This window comes from Haemaphysalis longicornis, unplaced genomic scaffold, assembly GCF_048455015.1.
Source record: "Haemaphysalis longicornis isolate Haplotype H1 unplaced genomic scaffold, Haemaphysalis longicornis Haplotype H1 scaffold_5, whole genome shotgun sequence".
In the NCBI taxonomy this organism is placed as follows: Eukaryota; Metazoa; Arthropoda; class Arachnida; order Ixodida; family Ixodidae; genus Haemaphysalis; species Haemaphysalis longicornis.
Genome location: NW_027526385.1, coordinates 74,627,477 through 74,649,036, shown reverse-complemented (window position 1 = coordinate 74,649,036; position 21,560 = coordinate 74,627,477). Strand labels below are relative to the sequence as shown.

The following is a 21,560-nucleotide window of genomic DNA, read 5'->3' as shown; positions in this document are numbered from 1 at the left end:
GTGGCCCCCCAACCATCTATCGACGAAGTGCTTTCTTTGGACGAGGTCCCGTCTCGCTACTTCGTCTGTTTGGTTTTTGTCCTTCTAATCACAGCCTGTCATTCAGGCTTTATATCGCTTCCTATTGCCTTAACTCTGCTACGTGCCTCAGGGCTTTCCTTTGTCCACTATATTGTTGTTTTTTGGGACAACCGGGGTACAGTCGGCGCGACGTCGAACGGGAGGCCTAAACAATCCGTGACGCCCGTAAACCTTCTTGGCAGCCTGCTTCCTGCATGCTTAGCTCAGAGTAAATGTCCGCAGAAAAAAAAACGAAACCAAAAGGAGTACAAATGGCTTTGTATGCGCTGTCTTGTTTCTTGTTTTATATTACCAGCGTATCTGCTAGGAGAGAGAGAGAGAGAGAGAGAGAGAGAGAGAGAGAGAGAGAGAGAGAGAGAGAGAGAGAGAGAGAGAGAGAGAGAGAGTGAGTGAGAGAGAGAGAGAGAGAGAGAGAGAGAGAGAGAGAGAGAGAGAGAGAGAGAGAGAGAGAGAGAGAGAGAGAGAGAGAGAGAGAGAGAGAGAGAGAGAGAGAGAGAGAGAGAGAGAGAGAGAGAGAGAGCTCTTTATTAGAGGAAAGCAGAGAGGTCTGCCTGCATGTTGCCGCATACATGCTAGTCTGCGGGGATGGGCAGAAGGGTGTAAAGGCCCTAAAAGAAATAGGGCAAAAGAGAGTGGAAAAAAGAAGAGTTTAAAAGAAAAAGTGAACATTAAGCCTTTTGCTGTGACGTAAAAGTCCACACGATCTCACAGGTGAAGTTCTAGATTGCCTCTGCGATACCGATTTTGTTTAAATAGTCAAATAAGGTAACAACACTTTCCTCTGAGATGATGGAGAGGGCCAGGGTCCAAGGAGACCTTTCAAAGATACAGATCCGTAGTTGAGGCACTAAGTCTTTTGTGCGGGGCGATTTCTTTCCTGGGTGTATGCCGGGCATTCTAGAAGGACGTGTTCTACTGTCTCCGGTAATCCACAATTATCACAATATTGATTTGCAGTTAGACCGAGCCGATGGCGGTAAGAGCTCGTGAGTGCTACCTTGAGACGCAACCGGTGGTAACGAGTTTCAAGCTCACGTGGAATACCTTCTGGTAGCCTCATTCTGAGTACAGAGTCTATATGGTGGAGGAAAGGGTGCCGAGAGTTTCAGGAAAGGACCAGAGGCGGTTTGATTCCTGGTAGGCACCGCGCAGAAACAAATTTTGATAGAACTACATTTTATGGGCGAAGCCCCTTAGAGGCTCCGGCTGTCGGCGTCTCATGTCGTCGTCGTAACCGTCGTCTCATGTAGTCACGGTACAAAAAACACCGGGACACTCGTTTTACGCCTCACACTAGAACATGACGCGCACTACCTAAACGCTAGGACACTCGTTTACGCTTCACGCTGGAACGCTTCGTGCTTCAAAGATACGATATTTTTGCAGCAAAACTGTATACCTTTACTCCCCAATGGCTTCCTCTCCGTTGTCAAAAACGCCAAAGCGTGAGGAATAAACTTATACCCGCATGCTCGCCCCTCCAGAGGTTTCATGTTAGTGGATATGGCACGGGATTTTTGTGTCGCGGTTTCTCCCGTGCCCTCCGGCTCTTTGGTCGAGCACCCCGGTCACTAGATGTTCTCGGTATTATATTTCTGGAGGTCACAAGGAACTACAATTAAACATTTCAGGCTAGTTAAGGTAGTGTTGACCCTTTATTACCTGTGTATATGAGACCACTTTCCTAAGAAGCATGTACACACAAAAAACACATGCGAAATGTCATGGCATCAAATCAATGTAATTCAATCGGCGATCGGGTTCATGGCCAGTTTACACTTGCTGTTCATTTTTGTGTGACAACACGTGTTGGTATAAAAAGCAGAAAGCATGCTGGTAACGTTTAAAACGAATATAAAGCCGCATAATTTGCCCAACCCTAGAATGCTCAGAGGAGATATTTGTGGAACAAAATTGTTAAGATAGCCATACCAAGCCAACTCTAATTATTTACAGCTGAAATCTGCCAGTCCCTCTTCACAGTGGCGCAAGTATTTATCTGCGCGCGTGCTCGCCGACGTCTCCGTGATGTAGACAACCGCTTTTTGTTTTCGGTGTCGGGGTAAAAGACGAACTTGGCAGGAGCAACTCAAGGGGCATTTCCACTAACCAATTTCGCGTCGCGTAGCTACCAATGCAGGTCCTGTCCTGTCAAGCCGCCCGTCCTCTCTCCTTTTTGCACGTTCTATTTAGCGGCTAAACAGTTCCAAAACATTGCACTAGCCATTTAAACCTTGCGGATGAACTCTTGGATTCTTTTTGATCCCGATGCTTACGCGTACAGCGGAAGAGGTGTTAAAAGTGTGCGGGCTTTATTCCAGGCTGCGAAGGCAGTACTTCTGATGCAGGGGAAATACGGAAAAACCCTAAACGTTTCTGTGCCCATTAAAGATCTTTAGGTTGACGAAGTAACCGATGATCTTTACTTGTGGTTCGCGAAGTTACCGATGCCCTTTATAAGGCGGGCATTACCCGCTCACATCGTCCAGTCATTGCTGTGCTCATGCAATGTTTGAATGTACGCGAAGGCTTATTTTAATCTCTCGAATACGGGAGAATACGCGCGGAAGGCGACATTTTTTTTGTTTAGGAGGTGGTATAGTTAACCGAGGTCTCACATGTCGCGAAGATGAACAAAACATTGCCCGAATATCTGCTCGCTTCGCTCCAGTATCGTCGAAAGATGGTAGTCTCTGCAGCCCCTGCCACGAAACTGACTCACCCCGCCCACCTCTCATGCTGTTCCCCTACTGTCTCAAAGCTCTGTCAGAGCAGCCACCAGATCCCTGGGTTGTGGGCACCAACGACGTCGTAACAATCCACGAATATAACAAAATTACGTCTCTCTCTCTCTCTCTCTCTCTCTCTCTCTCTCTCTCTCTCTCTCTCTCTCTCTCTCTCTCTCTCTCTCTCTCTCCTCTCTCTCTCTCTCTCTCTCTCTCTCTCTCTCTCTCTCTCTCGGCCCCGTAATAAATGCAATTCAGGTTTGCTGAATTCAATTTTCCGGTATTTGCACTGCTGGCGCGCCTTTGGTTCAGATTTTTCGTCGCTGTATGGCTTCGCGCTCGAGCCACAGGCTCCAAAATGGAGCGCGAGTCCTTTTTGTATTTTGTGTTAAAATATTGCTTTCAACGCAAAAAGTACTCCCATATATATTTTTTTTTCATTTAAGGAGTAGTGCTAGTATCAGTTAGGCATTGATATTTTACTTTAAATATCCATGACATGATGTAGTCTTTTTGCTGAATAATATCTCCTATGTAGTATGAAGTATAAAACTATATCGAGTAGTTTGGAAATGTTCTGCGTGTATAAACGCCTAGTTTAAGAATTCGACTATTTTTTCGCTGGCAGGCTCAATCGAGGGAAAAAAAGAAAGGCAGACGGACCAAAATGCCCAAGAAGGACGGCCGGCCACGAAGGACTATCATCTATAAGAAACCCAAGAACGACTATGGTCTTTCAAAACTCATATGAACACATTTCAACGATGAGCTTGAAAGGATCGCTGAGGCGTGCTCGCCGCCATTCCCCCATTAACACGGTTCTAATAAGTAAAACATGAAGTACATCAAAGTGATAAGCTACGGATACCAATTTCAACCTACTTGCGCCTTGCCGCACTTAACAAAGCAGAAGTACACGCGGGGCCACCGAACATTCCCGCAACACCCGAATTGCGGCCACCGCAAATCGGCAAATCGGCCCCACGTGGTGTGGCGCCATCTAACCGCGCGCAAGGGAAGCACGGTAGGGCGGCGAACAAAATGTGGTCGCGCCGCCGGGTGCAGTGTCAACAATTAAATATTGTCACACCGTGAGTAAAAAAACCTAGTAGACGATAGATCGATAAATCTGCATACGCTACGAAACACGGAGAGACAATCACAAAGCCACGCTTGCAAGTGTTATATCGCATATTTCAAGGCAAAGCAAGCCTTAAAATACGAAAAAAAAACCTTTGCAATTTTCTTGTAGAGAAATTACAGTCGCTGTAAAGAGTAAATACAAAACACGTTCCAGTTCATATGTGGTTTGGCCCCTGGTTTCCAGAGGAGGAGCCACTGCGTTTACACAATGGTAACTCCGCATGTTGGCAGGGGTGTAATAATAGTTACCTCAATGCGTGCCGCATGACACGTGAAGGTGTAATGCGACCCTTGAGTAAAACGAATAAAAGAGTCAGATTTCTGCCACGCAGAATTTTGATTCTGAGAAAGCAGTAAGGTGCGTTACGGGTATGCATCTTCAATTATTTCGCGCCAGAAGACTAAGAAACGTGAGCGAGAAGGAGACGCAAATACAATGTAGCAGTAAAAGTATCTGCAGGCTTCCGCCTTCAAATACGCAAGTAGACCGAAGGGACCAGAGAAACTTTAAATTTTTTTACCGTTGTTTGGAATCGACGTATTTGGACGGCCCTGCGGAAGTCGCAGTCGGTGCGGGCACCGGACGGAATCTGATAAATCGATTCAGTGATGCTAGGTGCTGAGGCAACGTCACGCAAGTTCGTAAAAAAGGAACAAATTTCTCCTGGGAACGTTTTCTGGCGTGACCACGAAGAGTTGGTATCACAAAAGCGTCAGCGGTGCACGAAAGTTTCGCGGCAGGAGAGGGAGTAAAAGGTCACGAAACCAAGTTTTCCCGCCGGGTCTTTGACCGCTCGAATCGTTAGACGCGTTCAGCTTAGCGTGTTGGTAATGACACCCCCAAGACAGGATAGCCGGCTGCTCTCACAGTAATCTTTTCTTTCGCGAACCTCACACCTGCCAGGTGAAAGCGTCAGTGAAGAATATCGCAATCCAAGTATCGAAATATGACTTATATAGATAATCGCTGGGCGGAGATTAGGAGCGTTCACAAACTTCGCGGCTGCCTTATCTATGTGGTGCCAGTCGGCACCTCTCCACCGACATGGCTTGGCGAGAGCGATAAAAGTGCAGGCGAAACATGCAGAAAACTGTTTCCGAACACCCAAACGTACGCCGCATACGAATTGTGCAGTACTGATAAGATGAATGTAATTACGGTAGTTTGTTTCGGATTATATATTTTTAAAATCTTGGGGTAAAAATCAGGGGCCATTTTTTAAACTGATAATCAGAGAGATATCGGGTTTTTTATACCGAGATACACGAAGATTTCACTGTCGTCATATCCGTCACGGGAACAACGCCAGAAGAACGAAGTAATCGACCTGTAAAGGGTGCACCCCTGCACACAGGGTCTTCTTGCGGGGAAGCAACCTTTAGTACTGAAGAGTACGTTATACTTGGGTTGTTCGTTTTGGGATTTTATATTTTAACACGAAAGTGATTTATGCCGTGATACACCAATCTTTTGCTGACATCGTATCCGTCACGGAAATGACGCCAGTACACCTTTGCCGAAGCGTCCCGCCAGCAGGACGTTGATCGCCAGGCACACCCACAAGACAGCCGCCGACCCGCAAATCATGCTCAGCTGCAGACTTGGCCGCCCCTTTCACTTTCATGTTTTACCGATTCCTATGACAGAGGAATCAGTCACAGTTTTTTGTGTAAAATCATTCCAAAATTCAGGTTTTTTTTCGGTTTAAATCTACCGATGTATGAAGTAATACACTCAGTTTATTTGATCGGAAGACATCACAAGCTTCGTAACTCCAACGCGTTGTAATTTGTATTTGTTAAGCTGGTATTCGGAAAACATCAGCTTTTTCTAGCAAATACCATACAAAATTTGGTGTTATAATTCAGTAATGGTCATTGATAACTTCGTTGATAAAGATGATTGATAACTTCTAAGAAAAGAAATATCTTATTCGCGAAAAGCTGGTCATCCAGCATTTCCAAATCCTTGTTTACATACATTATCGTATTCATGCGCAACCTATTGCCCTTCATTGAGACCTCTCCAATCGCGGAACGTATCTCGGCCGGGTGAAAGTTTTCTCTCCATCACAGCATCCATTATGTAGGCACAAACATGTCAGCGCAGCACTTGCCAGCCTGGTGCAGCGAGCGGTACAGCCGCGCCGATACTCAATGGTTTGGAAAGCTCTGTTTGTGGAGCCTTGCTTCCAGCAAGTACTTGTTGAGACCGGCGGACCTTAAGCTCACGACTGTGTAGATCACTACATTGAAAAAGTCAGTGCGAGGAGAATTCTTGTTTGATCTGATTCACCAGAAACGCCATTCCTTTCCTGAGCTGTGGGAGACACTGTTGACCAGGTGTCAACCGAAGGACCAGACTCTCCTGTTGACAGGGGCCAACACGCCAACGGCAACGCATGGATTTCCGGACTGGGATTCCACTCTCACATTTCAGCTCTTTAAAATGTTTTCTCTTTCTCTCTCTCCTGAAACATGTTCGGGGTGTAACAATGGGAGCTTTTTTTTTTATCCTAAAACGAACAACCCTATATACAACGTACTCTGGCAGTTTAGCCCCTGATTTTCACGCGAATTTCGTGTTCCCACTTTCGCATGAGGGTATCTTATGTCTGCCTCCTATGACCAGGCGTATTGCATCCAAAGGTGCCAAACATGTCGTTCATAAACCCAGGTACCATTCCACCAGTCCCAAACTAGGTAAACTTTGCAAGGAGTTTATGATATTAGGCATGTAATACTCAAACATCAATATGCATGGCGCGGTTCGGCGCTGGAAAAGTGACTGCACGAGCGATATGTATCAAATGAAGTGATATGAAAATAAATCAACTTTATTTTCCCCTTTACAAGGGTTAATGCGACTCGGAGCAGACCACTATATTTTTTTTTATTTCTTTAAAAAGATCCGTGGACTGTAAGGATAGTAAAAGAAAGAAAAGATAGAGTGACGTGTAGGGAAGCCGATAGCTGTCCTCTTTATTTCGAACTGTAAAGTGTTCCTGCTTTGAAGTAAAAGGGTAAAAGCAGGGAAGTAAGCAGGCGGATGTTGAGATAACTATAAGAGGAAAAAGAGCTCTTGATGTCTCCTTCTCGTACGGCATCCCCTTGCGGATCGCATTGCACGCGGATCGCTCAACTCCTCTGGATCACCCACTTTTCGAAGCTACTCGATAAGGCGCAGGAAACCCGATCCTTGTTCGCGACTACCGATCTCCCCTACAACCATGCCCGTCAGTGCCGGCCGGGGGTTCTCCTGAGCTCTTCGAAGTTTTCAGCATTCCTTCCTATTTTATTCGTTTCTTGCCGGTGTCGACAACACCATTCCACCAACAGCGAATATTGTCCTCGAAGGCATCTGCCCTTCTTGAATGAAATTCTCGGAACATGCCGCCTGCTCTTCCGACTCTTGCGAAAGGCGCGAAAGACAAGTTGTAATCGAATGTTTTGAAACGCGAGGCATGTATGTTTTCTCCTTCTTTTTTGCGGGTGTTTTTATGGACGGTGGAATGGATTCCCAAAAAGATTGATCATGCCTGTCGCACGTCAGCGCTTCAATTTTCAGCGCTAAGCGCAACCTGATATGGATCGTGAAATTGATTTGACGCCGCAATTTAGTGGCTATGGTTTCAGCGAGTTTCCTCAATACTTTGTCCGTATTGACGTCGTGTCTTTGTGTATAACGCGCTCAACTTTTGCTTACAAAGAAACAGTTACAACACCGCAAGGCCGGGACGTCGAGTGCGGACGCAAATCCTAGTGTCATCTGTCTTTTATGCTACGATTAGGCGTACCTTCAGCACAAGTTAGGCCCAATCGTTATTACGCAACCTAGCCGCAGTCGAACGCGGTCGCACGTACGTCGGTTCATGTTTACTTCCGGAAAAGTAATTTCATCTGTTGCTGTGTCGGAGTAGTTGCGCAAGCTCTGAGGCCTGTTTTGGTAAAACTGTGATTTTCTCATAGTGGTGTCAATATGACGGTCGCTCAGCACATGCATACACAGTACTCAATTGATCTGGCATCATTAATTACGTTTCTTGGCTTCCCCCGCAGCATATTTTGGGTTTCCTGAATTGACGCTACTAGAGCCTCTAACAACTAGTTTTAACACGCATCCGGGGAAAAATACCCTCACGTCATGTCCCTGATTTATATATGCAGCTGGCCGCCATTTCTTGCTTTTCAGGAGCCGTTCGAGGCTCCCGAGTTCGGTTTTTGTTCAACGCTTGGTAAAATGGGCCATTGGCTGTGTGGTAGAACGCAACCATGGTAGAATTTACCTTGGTTTAATATGAATGTGGAAACGCGCTGTGTCTTTTCCTCCGTGCTGTAAAGATGCATATAAAATGAAGGATTTACGCAAAAAGCGGAAGCTGCCGTTTCATGTTGGACATGATAAAGAACTGTGGATTACTTTGGGCGACCTGAAGTTTTTAATGAGTGGGGAAAGTTTTAGAGGTGGGTGTTCTTGTTTTTCGGCGCGACCAGAAAAATTTCGTAGCAAAAGCTCGAGAGTAGCGCGTAGGTGTTAAAAAAAACTCTCTTGAGTCAAAGTTAGGCGTTTGGTAAATCTCACCGGGTAACGCTTTTCCCCCCTGACCATCGGTTTCATTTCCCACTTCCAACTTCATCTAGGAGCGAAGCCCCTTAGGGGCTGGGGCTGTTGGTGTCTGCTGACGCCATCGTCCTGACCATCGTCTCATGTAGTCACGGTACTAAAACACCAGAAAACTCGTTTACGCCTCAGGCTTTACAACGTAGCGCGTACTAAAAAACACCGGGACACTCGTTTACGCCTCGCGCTGGAGCACTTCGTAACGCGTACTAAAAAAACACCGGGACACTCGTTTACTCCTGGCGCTGAAGAGCTTCGTGCTTCAAAGACAAGAGTCTTTCATAGCAACGCTGTATACCTCTACTTCCTAATGATTTCATCTCTGTTGGCGAAAACGCCAAGGCGCCAAGCATGAATTTATACGCTGCATGATTCGCCCGCCCCCAGACTTTAAGTTAGTCAAGATGAACCGGGATTTTTCAGGTCCATTTTGCGTACGGTTAACTTATACAAAAAAAAAATAAAGCATATTTAGGCAACAGGGTGAGCCAGTTAGGAAAAGATGTTTTTACATAGCCGTGTCTCTAAAAGACAAGAGACCACCTTTTGCCTATTCGATGCTTAAATCTGCTTCATGAGTAGCGAAAAGTAGTCTCAGTATAAAACAGGAAATTGAATTCTGAGAAATGGCGCGCTGGATATTTTTGCGATGTTGTTAAGGAACTACGAAGGCCGAATGGGTGTTTATGTGGGACTTCGGAATCAAGAGCGAGGATTCGGAAGTTACCGGGCAACTCAAGTTACATGTGAGCAAATTGGTTAGCAGCTCTAGCAAAGTTTTTGTAAAGGAGTCCGAAAGACTAATCTTGAAACAAAAAGCGCTACGACAAAGCAGCAAAAATGCTCGGCATAAGTGAACATGACAAGGACAACGCTGAAAGAGATAGAGATAAAAAGAACAAGAAATGCGTACATTAGGTTTTAGACGCCCGGTTAAGGAAAACTCAAAATTTAAAGCACGACGTACTTGTTGCCGACATTTCTTTGCAACCTGCCTCTAAAAATACAGCGAGTAGTCGCTGACGTAACACAATTATTTTCTGTTTTGATCGCATGTCGTACGTAAAAAACTGTATTTTATATTTATGCCCTCTTTTTCTACAGCAACTCGTCAGAACAAGCAGACCGTTTTTCAAGTGTCTCTGAATTTTGTTTCTATCCCGTAACTTCCGCCGCAAACGCTGTGCGGGAGAAATTTTGAATAAGAGGAGACAAATGATTCCGCTCCTCGGACTTAAAATGCTTTCTCGTGGGAATAAACCGCATGAAGCAACCGAAAATGGTGGTTTCAAAGGCAGCAAACATGGAAAAAATTGTGTTCATGCTGTTATGCACTTCCGCATGACAAGTGTTATAATAGACCGGCTTGGTGCTTACAGGAGTGAACCTCAAGCTGCACTTTCAAATTACAAAAAAAAAGTCTAATGAAACGTTATATGCCTTTAGTTTTGCACATACTAAACACAATTTAACATTGTCAGTCTTGGGCTATGGTACTAAGACGAATTCAAACAGCTGACAATGCTCGTTTTTTACTTGCGCTTGTTTTTCTTTTCTTTGTTCTAAGAATTAGGAGTTTTTTACACGCAATCAGGAGTTTTTTTTCACCGGATAGGTTACATAAAGCAATGTGAGCAGACCACACGGTACTATTACACAGCAATGCGTAAAAATGATCATTATGTGCAAAAATAATCTGCCATTTCTCCCAGCGAGCGGTTCGGCAAGCGAAGCTGTAACTCTTGGTTCGCACATTCACGCGTTGTTGTTTCTCGGACTCTGTAAATCTCGGTAAAATCCTTGTCGAAGAGCCGATTCCACATTCGACAACTAAATCCGAATTGTCGTTCCAGAAAGCTTCTGTCGAATGCCACAAACGCCCATTTAAAACTTTCCACTTTGGCGCCATGATACCAGCGCCGTTTCGCAGCATTTGCCGCTTCGCGACGACCCTTTTTATGTCTAGCCTTCCACGTACGGCTAGCACACGCAGCCGGGACTCACACGCTCACCGATGACCTGCCTGTTTGGGTGGCGGGAGATTTAAATCTTGACGTTAACAGCCCCATTCGACCTGTCTGCTCTCCTCCATGTTCCAGCGCTTTGAGTTGGTGTGCTACGCAGACAATAAGAGGCCTACGATACGGGGAGGAAACGGACAACATCATTTTTGACTGCTAGAATAATGCTCGAGTTGTTCCGAGATTCATTCAGCTGGTAAGCTACGAAGTATGCTCAATTGCAAATTACAAGCAAACGTGTTTTGTTTGTTGCATTTCGTGGACTGAGTCTTGCATCGCTGGTCATCCTTCTTCACAGAATGGAAGAACACGGATTTTTCGTTGCGAAGCCCTTGTTGGCTATTGAGATTAGCGATATTGCTTTATAATTGTGAAGCATTCCTTATCTAGTTCACCTCATTTGCGGTACTTAGCGAGCTGGCTGTGGGAATGCTTAGCCTTTTACATCGAGCCGTCAACAGCATTACTGCAGAGGCTGCACCACTGCACAATGATTGTTATAGCGGCAAAGCACGCTTTCAGGCCAGCTGACCTCAACTTTTCAGTAATATAAAAACACTACCACGTAATCCCACGAATAAAAAAAACTCTAAGTGCAGAACTTAAGTCGAAACAGTAACGAGACAGATTCAAACGCCCCATAAAAAGTGGCATTTTCAGAATACAAAATAGAATGCCAATATGGACGGTCGGTCTTCACGTACGCAAGAAAACGCACGCCGTGAGCTTATACCGGCAGCCGCTTACTTGCGCGTGTTATGCAGCGCATTTTGCATTCTTCACGGATGAACGCAGACGCTGATGGTTGAAGATAAAGACGCCTGCCGAGAATGAGACCTCATTGCATGTAGTACAAGAGAGGTACACCGAATAGCCCGCATTTCTGCAAATTTGCCTAGGAGACGCTGGAGACATAAAGCAGACAGAAAGTGCATGCACGCGAACGATGGCGATAATGAAGTAAATATGGTGAAATCAGCACGAAGCGATGGCCCGCCATGTGTCCTGTATGGCGATACGGGTCATTCGATTTCGAGGGATCACTTTGATGGTCGTATATTCCGGAACAACTGTAGAGATGTAACTAAGTGGAATTATTCCGGTAAATAACGAAACGAAAACTAAAGGTCACGCATATTTTCATCACAACGGAAAGCTTAGACGCCCTGCAGCATGCAGTCTTATTCTTCTCGGCCGTATATAAACATTCTAGACTTTGTTCTTCCAACCCATCTTCAAGGCGAGCCCAAATGTGGAGGTAAGTACTAGAAGTAATCACAAGTGAGTTAACAATAAATGGGTCGGTTATAACAGCCAGGATTATAACGCTGCAACGTAGAAAAGACTAACACTGGATACCGAAAATCAAAGAAGATAACTTCAAACATTTTCGCAAGTTTATTTTTGCGACGTAGTTATTGGAGGGTCGACTCGCATTTCAATTACCACCAATCCATTCTCCACTGATCTCTTTTAGGGCCCCACCAAAAAAGAACATCTGACATAAAGTTTTCTTATCGGTCTCGAAGATCGAGCCTTTGCCAAACCTGCCGAATCCACTCAGCCGTCTGGATGATGCCTTGAACCGCCATCGGCTATGTTACTTCGGCCCGCAAAGCTGGAGCGTCTAGAACAACAGTGAAAGCGCAAACATCACCGCGCCTCGAGGAGTCCCGCCACGTTAAGTGCTTCTCTCCAAGCTTTAATGAACCGCGCTTGATGTCTGGGCGAAGACTCCAGCGGCCCTTGAATTTTTTACAACGACTGGACATATACGAGGCTACTGCCCACGGCGACGCTAGTTAGTCCTGCGCTGTCCAGACCATCATCCACAGAATGTTTTTCAAGGTAGCTTCAGGCACTTCTGACTGTTTGTTTGGTGAATTCATGAAATCATTTGATTGAGCGGATCCCCGCTGGCGCGTGCTGCCAAGTCGAGAAGATTTAGAACGACCTGCACAAATATTAGAACGGGCAACCTGCCACGACTTGTTAACCTCCAACGAGCGCAAGACATCACTGTTTATGTCTCATTCCCATTTCAGCATGTCCTGTTTTTCATGTCGTCTGGCTGTAGACGGTTAGGGCTAACCGTATTTACCTCGGCGAGGAATCCAGCGATGCCGTGGCTTACGACGCTGAAGTGTGTAAATAGAGTAGACGGGGAACAACAAAAAGGAAAGAGCCGACGGAGCGCCCTGTGCTAACTTAATTAGTTGTAAAAACAAGAATTTTCGGCGGGAGATACACAAGCGCAGTTGCGAAAACGTTTGCAGATTTGCGAGTTACGCTGTCGTCGTGGTTTGTCCGCGGTAGATGGTGTAGAAATTTATGATGTCGACGTTGACACAGAGGGAGAAGAAGATGAAGTCAGTAGCTGCGGCAGCAGTCAGGAATGAACGCAGATTGCAATTTAGGTAGAGGCGCACTTGAACTTAGTATGAAATTCTTCACAAGAGCAAAAAGAAATACTTTTAGAGATAATACTCTTAGTCGCGACGCTTAAATGTGGCACGTATGAGGAAAGAACGTCGTTGCTGTTATTGCACAACATGAAGAGGCGCAGGCAACGTCACGAGTGAAGTATAATTTCAACAGAAAACAAAAGTCATCTATTTAGAAGCACTACAGATTGTTGGCGTTTTCAAGGGCAGTATAACACGCTTTTTGCCGAAAGGTATTTACCCCAAAAGTTGCAGTAACGGTTTTTTTACTAGATATTTTATTTCTCACTAATTTTTCCAACTGCTTCTCACACAACCGGATTCTACTGAAGTGTGTTTATTGGGCTACAGTCGTGCTCGAAGCTTGCCACCACCACCACCACCACCACCACCACCACCATCATCATCGTCGTCGTCGTCGTCATAATCTACCATTGCATTATCGCGTGGTGGCGGAAGTGAGTGACAGCGGCCCAACTACGAGTCGTCAAAAGGCAGCACCATCGTTTCAAGCACATTCCACCCCTTTTTTGACCACAACATGGTTCTGATATCAAATATCGCGTTCCTGTTCGTACTTTACAAACAGTGGATGTATTCACAGCGACCGTATACGTATTCCAAATATGAATTACTGCGCAACAGCCATCTAGTACCATTACCATCACGCCACTGCGCGCATTGTGTCGCTGCCAAGTACCAACCTTCCACACAGCTTAAGACTGCAAGTTCAGGGGTTCCCACCATGCGTACCCCCTAGTCTCTCGTTATCAGCGTCGCAAGTAGTGGGCAGCGGCCGCGTTAAGTGCTCCGGACGGGGTCCCGCAAGTGCGGAACGCAGCAGCGCACCATCGGCGTCGTAACAACTTCGCGGGCGTTGGGAAAGCTTAACGAGAGGGAGGAGAGACGGCAATCGGGTTACACACACCGGGGCGGACGTAAAACACGGTTAGCTCGGCGCGCCCGTTCTATATTTGCAGTGTGCGCCATTAGCCGCAGTTTGTGCGGCGCACGGCGGTAAACAACCTGCTGCAGCCGTTCTCGGTACAGTTGCGGAGCAGCGAAGGTGAAAGGGCGAGATTGGGTTGCAACAATTGCTTGTGGCACGCCCCGAAGTGTCAGGCTGCCGCGTGCTAAACGAGTTGGTCGCGGCGTTGGGAACGAGTTCTTTAAAGGCCGCGAAGTTTTCGTGCGGGAGCGGGGAGGCGTTAAGAGGGTAAACTTCGTGCTGTGTGTTTTGTAGTGGCTGTTTTGCTTCTTGTTTTGGCGGCACACACATGGAGCTTGTCCAACTATTCACATATGCAGCTTGTTGCTTCCCCTCGCAATATTACCAGTGGTAATTAAATATGTAGAAATATAGGCATGCTCCAACACCAATGAACCAATGAACGAGTAATTGAATATTTAAACGTCCTGTATCCGTTAAAACAAATCACCATTATGCGTTCGTGCAGTTATTCTGAAGTGCCCATGAATGCTAAAGCATATGAGAAAGAGAGGCGTACCTGTTGTGCCTGGACGCCTACATCCGGAAATCCGGCCTTTCAAGTTCTTATTAAACGTTTCAGTGCCATTATTTTCGCATGTTTTCATACAAATGTAGTCTTTGTAAGCTGATTGTGCTTGCAATTGGAATTTCTTAAACTTAACGCGCATTCTTCGGTTTTATAGGATTGTTTTCTTGGTGTGTGCGCAGTCTGAGCCAGCTCCAAGCATTCCGTGTAGCAAGGAGCCCAATGACGGGCGCCTAATCAAAACCTGAATAAAAAAAAACATGCAATCATAACTTATTCTCAGTGTTGACTTGTAGTCCAGTGCTTGTGATGGCCACCGCAAAAAAGAGAGGCGCTACTTTGATGCGTCGATATACATTCTGAAGCGTCAAAATAATTTGGTTTTGAAGATGTGTATACGTGGTAACGCATGCGCACTAATGCCAGTGGGCACGGACACACGTTGATGAATAAACGGGTTCATAAATGATAACGCTCGGTGGCCGAGGATCAAGAACACCCATAAATGTACCCCGCATAACATTACAGCCGTTGCTGTGAAATTACATTTATTTCTGTCACTCATCGGACCGAACATGACAAAAAAGAAAAGGCAAGTAGCACAGGGTTATTTACTCGTGCAAGGACATCTGAGAAATGTACAAGCACATACTTTGCACACCCGCGAGGACGTACACAGATACGCACGCGCCCATACTCACATAAACACGCACACGCACACACGCACACGCCATACGCCTATTGGCAGCAACTGCAAGATGAAGATCGCCTCATTGACTTCCGACTACTCCTATCTTGTGCTGTCTGAATTCCTTCTGTGCCTCTGAACTGCTTTGTCTCTTTCCTCCATCCACTTATCGGTCGGGTACTTTTAGCCCAGATACTCGGTAGCCAGTCTTCCTTCCTTGTAGTCAACCGGTTGTCGGCTCACTGTATTACATGGCAGTCACTACCGCTTCTTTTCTTCCAGTGAGCAAGGATGCCTTCATCCCGGATTTGATCCCTAATCCAAGACGCCCATTCCCCATCCCTTAGTAATATTTATTTCTTTCTTCCTTTCATGACTCGATCGGCGGAGCCAAGCTTTCTTTCGGTCATCCTAGTAAGCGCCGTAGGTTCTGCCAGCGAACCATCCTCTGGTGCAGAAATAATGGTATTCGTTTGTTTAAGTGACGAAGATGCCTTACTGCTCGTTACTTAGGGGTGCCGTGTGCGCTGAGGCCCGTAGTAATTCCACACCTGGTTTTCTTCCCGGGTCTTGTATGCGCACTGAGAAATTATCCAAGTTAGTTACATTATTATATCTCGCTGTTTTGGTACTTCATTGTCTAGGCTGAGAACAGCACCTTCTTCATGTCTGTTTAAAATTGCTTTCGACCTTACTTTACCTAGCTCTAACCCCACTACTATAATTTTAGGTACATTTCCTGGAGCATCATTTGCAAGTCTTCCTTCGATTCACTGAAAACACCGAAATCTCAGGTGGCTCAGACATTCTCCATTTAAACGTTCATCGGATTTCCTCAAATGAAGCTAACTGAATGCCCTCCACCCTAGACAAGCTGTTAATTGATTTTGACGACATGGTGTTGTCTTGGCTGATACCTTTTCTAATAGTGAGGGCCCGACCATTATTACAGATGGTTTTCATGCTCTTAAACTTCTGTATGTGTTCCCTAACAGCCCTATGCACGTCTTGTAAAATTTGGATCTCTAAATGCTTCCATCACTAAGATACTGTGTACTGAGTAAAGGGTTTTTTCCCTAATCCCAAATGCCAAGTGATGGTGTTACTTACACCCCTCAGATTTTTCTTTTCTTTGGTTGGCGGCATTAATGCGATTCATGGTTGAGTAGCCTTTCCTGAATCGAGACCATTCCCTCGGTTGTTTGATTTCTATAGGGTGACTTGAAGTGGTAAGCATTACTTTTGAAAACAGCTTGCATTTACCATTATCTAATGCATTTAAAATGAGTCAGCAATTATTGACATCTTTGACATCGCCATTGTAACTTATAATGAGGTTCGAGATCTTAGCGTAGCGGTAGGGTTATTGCCCTGCGGCATCCTGAAATATTTTACTAGATTTCCTACTAATCACCATAACCTTTTACTTGATCCACAGTCGCTCTTTCACCCTCGGCGGCTTTTCGTCCCTACCTTCCCTTGTTAATTGCCTTGCACTTCGTCTTTAGTTACCGATAAAACACAGGAACCACTTTAGTTAGATTAGTACTGCTTTCTGTTTTAATCGTTATAGAACGCAAATCTGCATAAAACCTTTTCTATTCCTCTTTAATTGTATTTATGTTGTTTGTCGTGCAAGCAGTTGCGTTTTCTATTATGCTTATCGTAACTCTGGTGATAGCAAGCTTCTATGCCCTTAAGATACCACCTCTACTTAATGTTTTTTGCCGTGTAATAGGCACGGACGTCACCGTTCTTGCCTTGGTTAATCAATCTCGTCAGCCCCGCAAACTCGATTTGGTCCTTCGCTCCTGACTCCTTTATTTTGCAGTGTTTCTGAAGAAGTGCTTTTGTTTTCCAAGATAGTTTATCACTTTCTTTTTTAGTTTCTGTTCCTTGTACTGCTACTGCTGATTCTGTTATTATCGTAATTAGATTGTCGCTCGGTACGTCTACGCTATCGTCTCCTCCTTCGATTAAGAGCCGGAAATTGTTCTGAAGCTTCCTGCTAAACTCCTGCTCGAGCTCTTTAACTGACTGCAAGTAACGGGGTTTCCCGTGCTGTCTAGCTTCCTACTTCTTGCTGCAGTCTCACCTTACTCTCGTCCTCACCATCAAGTCATCCCGGATTGTGACTTATCTAGCATTTCAACATTCTACACCGTACGTCAAGTTGTACTTCGTGTAAACTTAATTTTATTTTTTTTATTTTCAACCTCGATATTCTTTGCTGCTATCTCCGGAAGAATGTGTTAATTAAACCCCGGGTCACTTATCTTCCCGAATACAACCACTGTATCGCCTCGGCTTTCAGACTAGCTATTCAGTTGTTTCGCGCCTGCCGTAAAATTTTTTTCACGGCGACGGGAAATTTTTCAAAATTTTTCTTCTCCTAGAAAACTTAGCAAACATTTTCTAGACCAAGTCAAATGCGCACAGGCCAAAAAAAAAAATCAAAGTAGAAGCTGACATCTCGAACGAGGATGAAACATTTCATGCCAGGAAGCTAAAAAAAAAACACGTTTATTTCGGTCGTGGAATATTCCGGCCACACTTACACTTAAGCTTTTGCTTAACGTGTTTATTTCTGTAACGAAATATTTTGGCCACAGTTGCCCGTTAAGCTTTTGCTTTGAATTCTTTGTGGCCCAAAACGTTTAGCGTGGCCTAGAAAATTTTGACGAAATCTATAGCTGCCTCTTTTCTATTTTTGCCGTGATGTTTTCCTACTGTATGGTGCACGGAGTCATTACCCCATTTAGGCCTGATTCTGCCGTTTCGGTGAAGCTATTAACCCCCTCATCCTCTTAGCTAGACGTAGGAGCGGAGGCTAGTTCTAAATTTACCGTGCGCCTCCAATTGATCTTGTTGACAATTACAATGCGAAAATAACATAGAATTCGTCCACATTCCCGACAATATTTGCGCGCACGAAGATTCCCCCCTCGAGCACCACCCTTTCTTCATGCTCTAGGTAGCACGAGGTAGGCCCGTTATTCCCCACTTTAAATCCCTGGTCTTTTCTTCTAGTCGCTCTTAGTAATATAACATCCGGTTTCATGCTTCAGAGCTCTTCTAGCAGCACAGCTATGGTGCCGTCGCTCGACAGAGAAGGGATTCGCAAGGGATGTGGATTGGCGTGAAAAGCTCATAAGGCAGCGTTTCCATGGACATATTTCCGGACTTGATTCAGCAGAGTTGCGTCACTTGCGTGTAAACCTTAAACACATTTCTTGTTATAAGGTCAAGTGTGGAACTGTAGAAAATTAACCTGAAGAGCCAATAAATACTGTCACACGTAAAACAATAACTTTCCTACGCAAGCATTGCCAATTCTCTCCACTTCTGCGATTCTAGCCATTGCCGTAGTGTTTCATACGCAGAAGTCATGTGACGACGCCTCAGGGGCAAATCTAAGTTACTGCCTCGGGTATGCTGGGACTAGTGATGAGTGTCCCGGGGAATCCGGTGGTGATAAAGAAGGGTGGCATATCTTTGTGGGAAGCATTTTTGCTGCAAGAAATAACTTAAAGTACGTTTCACAGTTTGTGGAGTAGCGTGGCACTTAGGATAGAAAATAGTATCCCTTGAATAGCCAGCGGAGGAGTTAAACGTCGCTTCTTATTAGGGCTTACCAATCCCTTCCCTTAGCTTTCCCGCGAGTAAGCTTCCACGCCAATTTTCAGTGCAAAAAACTGAAAGGGTTTGCCTGAAAGGGGTCTTTTTTTCTTTGGTAAAGGCGGTTTTAGAGTCGACAACGGAAGAAAAGTTTCGAAAGATTTAGATACACATAGAGTACGGCGTAGCGCGATTGTTGCAAAGCAGCTGCATTATGAACATTAAAACTAACATTATTTGAAGCGAGCTATGAGTATGCCCTAGGGTATGTCCGAAGCGCTCGTTTTCTATACAACGAGCAACACCATGAATGTATTAGTTCAAACCACACTATTTAAACTTGGAAGCTTCTGAGCTTGAGCAATGAGAGGATTGCCTTCCGGAGTACTTAAGCTAGAGCTTGGCGGAAGGCTACCTAATTGAGAGTGGCAGTTTTTGGTTATTAAAACACCGCCGTATTGTAGTATACAGTCAAACGATATGTTTTCCAAACGTTAAGCATGCCGTCATGTGTAGCTGCGGTACGGACAAATATATAGAAGGCAGGAGCATTGAGCGCTTTTCTGCGCACAAAATGTTAAGGCAACAAATCTTTCAATCCCGCATCACGGGAACATCCACTTTCCGTACATTCTCCTTCACCGAGATAGTTCTGAAAATGAGCATGACTTTTTTACGGTATGAGCAGCATGTCACTCAGTTGGTATAATTACATCAGACACAGCAGTAAGCGCTGCGGCAAAATGGCACACACTCACCAAAACGGCAGACACCTACTCAAAGAAACTAATTCTCTCCTACGATCATACCCACACGGTGCACAAAACATTGCTAAGGATGGCCAAAAATGGAATAAGAATGTGTCTTACGTTCAACAATATCATTTTACAAAAAATAAGGTGTAACCATGCAAGAATTTTAATTAAAGTAGCTTCGGCTGGCCAAAAAATGTACCGCCCCCCTTTTGAGTATTCAGTTTCATTTTTTCTGCAGCTCTTACTCCTTCCGCAGGGCATGACGAAACAACAATGAACCACAACGGGCCAAGCCTCTCAGTAAGAGCCTCGCTGATAGCTAGAGCACGGCCAAGTTACCAAGGGCAACCAAACGCAATGTCGACACTGGGCCACAACGGGAAGGAAGCGAGATAGGTTGGCACTTCCGTCCGGCCGCCATAAGGCGCGCACCTCGAGTAACGGCTACACTCGGGGCACTTTTATGTTTCACCTAGGCACGTAAGCAAGCGAGACAGCATTAGGGCTCTCGAGGGCTCGTCGAGTGCACGCGCCAGACAGGAGAGACGAATGGTTGTCGGCACTCCCACCACTAAAGAATATATTACGCATTTGGGGCTACCACTCAGCCGCAGGAGGTCGAGGCTTGATGGATATTCGCAGCAAAGCCAGGATAAGAATTTTTATCAATGGTCGCTACATTTGAAGAGAACGGTAGGAAAAGGAGAAATTCATGACAGAGCTGCATCTCCGCGTAACGCAAAAAGTTTTACGTGGTCTGCGTGGAGTCTCTGATTTGGACAATACCCGACAAAAGAGCTTCGAGAAATATAACGGAAACCAGTAAGATCTGCCGTGCCCCTTGCAGTATTAGAGGCATTTAAGTGAAATGTGTTTTTAGCTGCAGCTAAACTTGCTGCTACCTGTGTTAATAAGAAAGCCCCCTCTTTCATAAGAATAAGCAGTTTCATGGCGCCACAATTTTACCTCATGCCGTTAAAAATTCTTCTCCTCATTGTCCAATTTAACTTATAAATATAATATGGAATAGCGTGCGACGAAGACTGCAAGTAAATTACTTGAGGAAACATGATTTAACAGGTAAATGTATTTTTATCTCGAAATAAGGGTGTGGAGCCTGGCTGTTTAAAACAAAAAGAATAAAGTAGGCATGAATGTGGAGAGGTCTTCTGACAATTGAAGCAACAAAAAGCTTGCACTCGGTTCTTAGGCCGTTCTCGCCGTTGTGTTATTGGCAGCATTATTTTTTAGCTTCACATATCCAGTAATATATCTTCATAAATTCCAGCAAACTTTTACAGATCTTTGCCATAACTCTGTATTCTCGTGGTTTAATTACTTCCTACTACTTCACAACACGCGAAATTTTGAAACAACGACTGATGAAAGAGAAATGCTTACCTTCGAATCGAAACTCACGCTTCAAACCAAAGTGGTGTAACCAAGCACGCTACGCCGAACAGGCGCTCGGTCAGCGCACCGCTTTCAGCACTGGACGGTCCTCGGCGAGCAATCCTCGTTGGCGCTCGCTACGAACTGGTTGTCCCAACTGGACGCGCACTCCGACGAGGTTTAAGGAGAAGAAAGGCGTCACTTATTCCTCACCGATGCTGCGAACAGGCAGTAGAAAAGGAGTCAAGGGGCAAAGGGAGCGCGGATTCCTTTGGCGGCTTCCCTCGGGGCGCGTCGAGGCTCCGGGGCAGAAGCGCTCCGCGTGCTTCCACGCACTTTGCGCGATGACGGACGCCGACGGCCCCTTCTAACTCCTAGCCCTCCCCCGCCCCTCTCCTCTCTCCCCCAACTCCCTCTTTTCCTCCCCGCTCTTCCCTCAACTTTGTCGTTTCCTGACTCTCCGCCTCCCCGCCGCTCCCTACTCTTCTCCCCTCTTTCTTCCCCGCTACCAACCTTCTCCCTTTGCCCCCCATTCGCTTTCAATGAGGTTACCT

The 21,560-nt window shown here is 45.5% G+C and overlaps 1 protein-coding gene across 1 annotated transcript in view; it reads right to left on the bottom strand.

Annotated features, from left to right (window-relative positions):
- Positions 1–21,330, bottom strand: part of LOC144139290 (GTP-binding protein Di-Ras2) — a 120,051-nt gene extending 98,721 nt beyond the window's left edge. Inside the window, exon 1 of the mRNA XM_077671685.1 lies at positions 21,016–21,330. The gene's annotated coding sequence lies outside the window, so the exon portion shown is untranslated. The remainder of the gene's footprint in view (positions 1–21,015) is intronic.
- Between the last annotated feature and the right edge of the window lie 230 nt (positions 21,331–21,560).